This window comes from Gossypium hirsutum, chromosome D10 (assembly GCF_007990345.1).
Source record: "Gossypium hirsutum isolate 1008001.06 chromosome D10, Gossypium_hirsutum_v2.1, whole genome shotgun sequence".
NCBI lineage: Eukaryota > Viridiplantae > Streptophyta > Magnoliopsida > Malvales > Malvaceae > Gossypium > Gossypium hirsutum.
This window is the reverse complement of record NC_053446.1, coordinates 37,079,541-37,082,791: the sequence shown is the minus strand read 5'-3', so window position 1 is coordinate 37,082,791 and position 3,251 is coordinate 37,079,541. Positions and strand designations below refer to the sequence as shown.

Here is a 3,251-nt window from a genome sequence, read left to right as displayed (position 1 = left end):
TAGAGGAAATTTTAAGAGTGCTTGATGAATTGATGTATTCTTTTGGAAAACAGTTGAAATGCATTGTATTTTTGTGGAAAGAAGAAGCGTACCAGTGGTGGGTAACCCTGACATGAATAACATTGAAATCGATATGTGCACCCATGTTTAGTGAGGCTTGAATGAAAACATTCAAAACTTGTAAGGGTATTAGAGCTGAAAGAATTTGTTGTATTGTTTGAGTGAACTCAGAGATGGTAAAGTTGTGAGAGGGAAAAGGATGAACTAAGTCAAAAAGCTGAGACATTAAAAAATGTATCGTAACCAGATCTTTCCTGACTCATTATCTAAGTAGACGATAGATTTTAGAAGTCAAACCTTCGCCTTACAGGAAATCTGAGGAAAAGATATGTCTAAACAGAATCATTCAAGGCCTTAGGCTACGTTAGTGGCTAGTACACATAGTGCCCGGAACACAAGAAAACTAGTTTGTGAACATTGAGACAAAAATCCTTTCAAGGAAAATATAGAGTGAGAATGGGAGTCTATTTCAAATGAGACGCTATTAAGCAGTTAATAAAGGATTACCCGATAAATAAGATTTCATTAGTGATTAGATTGTTAAATCAATGCCAACACCATAGAGAGATAGGAAATAGTGAACTAGTAATAAAGTTGGTGTTGGATCACTGGGACGCCCCATGGCACAAGGAAAAAATTATTCTGGCTGCCCAAACTAAGAACCCATGCATGAGGAACAAATCAGGCAGAAAAAGTTTGAAAAATATACCTTTCATACTCTAAAAAATAGGAATGAACCACTACTGTTTTAATCCCCTTTGCACACTGCCGACCAAACCCACAACAGAATCATCCCGACCTCTATGTAGTCCACCCTATTGCGAACGAATGAACAAAAACCCTCATTGAACGTTTCAAAGAGTTTTTCTAACAGCCTGTTTTTCAATAGTGTCAGAAATAGTGGTTTTGAGGCCACCAAATCTGACGAGTAGGTTCGTAAATATTATTATTTAATATTTACGAGTGATATATGGTTTTAAAAAGGTTTTTGATTTGATAAATTATGTTATATAAGCGATTTATTAAGTTCAAGTGGTATGACCCTAAGGTCAAGTGGTTTTAGAAAATGAGGTATCGAGACCTAGTTTCTATAAATCGAGCCATAAATATTTTTATAAATATTTACGGAGTGTCATTAAGGTGGTATTAAGGTTTTATTGAAAAATTCTAATGTTTCGATGGTTAGTTAATTAGAAAGGACTAAATTGTAAAAGTTGAAAAAGTCAATCGCTATTAGTTTAAAGGTGTTAATTGCTTAAAGAACTATAGTTGAATGGCCTTCATGGGTAATTTACCCATACCTAAGATAGTGGGACGGTTGGATGCTTTAAAACCTTTTAATTTTAAATGTTTTATAAGTTAATTTATTATTATTATTAATTAAGGAAAAAGGCTAATAAAGTATGAATAAATCAAAAGTGGACATCTTCAACATTAAGCTTTCTTTGTTTCAATCAAAAGCCTTGGCTATGGTGAAGTGAGGTTCGGCCATGTTTTGTTGTGTGCATGTAAGTCCCTAAGCTATCTGTTTCTAATAATTTTGATGTTTTTGAGATCGTTGCAACTAGGTCCAGCTAGCCTGTACCTTCGATTTTGAAACTGTTAAAGATTTTGAATGTTTCCATTGATGAATATTGTAATTTCTTATGTTAGATGATGAGTTTGGAATGTTTATTTATAATTAAAAGTATTTTGTTAAGTATTTTTTGATGAATTTATCAATTAGGGGCTAATTTGTTAAAATAATAAAATTTCAAGGATTTAATGTGAAATTTTTGCATGAATGGGTTGTTTTGGATACCATGAACATTTTGATAAGCTCAATTTTGGGTAAAAATGGTTAATTTGCATGTTTTGGGCTTAGGGACTAAATTGAATAAAAGTAAAACTTTAGGGGCAATTTTGTAAAAATGTCAAAAATGAGTAAATTGTATAAAATGAATTTTTTTATTGTCTAAATTAATAGATTGAGTGAAATTCTTAATTTAGATTAAGATCGGGTGGAAAATTAAGGAAATGGATTACCAAAATGCCCTTGAACTTTGGTATTTCTACAATTTAGCCAGGTAAGTTCATATGAACTATACTATGTATATTGTTCATTAAATTGAATGTTATTATATGAATTTTATTGAAAATGAATCGATATATATATGTTATTATACAATTTATCTTGTAATGAACGAGGGAAATTCAACGATGTACGATGACTATGTAGTCCTGTTTTAACCTTAGGAATATATAGGATACAAATGACATGTCATTAGGGTTACTGTGTTTTGGGTGTTGGTCTTGAATGTCCTACCGATGGCTAAGTTTCTGGCATGTGTTAGAATTAAAACCAAGGTAATGAAGTTGTTCATGTACGAAATCCTATCCTCATTTCCAATTGTAGGGATCAATGCATCAGACAATATGTTGGGCCACTTTTCAGTGAGTTAAACCAAGGAATTAGAAGGCCAGATATTGAGGCAACCCAGTTTGAATTGAAACTAGTCATGTTTCAAATGCTACAAACGGTAGGCCAATTTAGTGGTAGGCCCACGGAAGATCAACATCTCCACCTTTGATTGTTTATGGAGGTGAGTGATTCATTCAAGATAGCTGGTGTGACGCACTGAGGTTGAAGTTGTTTCCGTACTCGTTACGAGATCGAGCACGAGCATGACTCAATTCATTGCCTTATCAATATCTATATGCAAATAATTAGCAGAGAGATTTTTGGTTAACTATTTCCCACCTAGCAAAAACACTAAGTTAAGGAACAAGATCACAACTTTCCAACAACTGGATGACAAGTCTTTGTATAAGGCTTGGAGCGATTCAAGGAGTTACATCGTAAGTGTTCTCATCATGAGATTCCTCATTGTATCTAGTTGGAGACATTCTATAATGGTCTCAATGCACATACAAGATTGATGGTAAATGCTTTCATGAATGGTGCAAATTTGTCTAAAGTCTTATAATGAGGCTTATGAGATCATCGGGAGGATCGTGAGTAATAACTATCAATGGCCAACAAATCGAACAGCTTTAGGAAGACGTGTAACCAAAGTTCATTAAGTTGACGCCCTCACTTCGCTATCAGGTTAGGTATCGTCTATTTCCTCTATGATAAAACAGTTAACCGCTAATAGTACTAATAATTCTGCAGCTCAGCCACCATGTAACAGCCCGATTTTGGGCCTAGT

The 3,251-nt window shown here is 34.0% G+C and overlaps 1 non-coding gene across 1 annotated transcript; it reads right to left on the bottom strand.

Annotated features, from left to right (window-relative positions):
• Nucleotides 1–2,814: 2,814 nt before the first annotated feature.
• On the bottom strand, nucleotides 2,815–2,920 carry LOC121222879 (small nucleolar RNA R71). The gene has a single exon (XR_005920249.1). It is a non-coding gene; the product is annotated as a small nucleolar RNA R71 (small nucleolar RNA).
• Nucleotides 2,921–3,251: the final 331 nt, after the last annotated feature.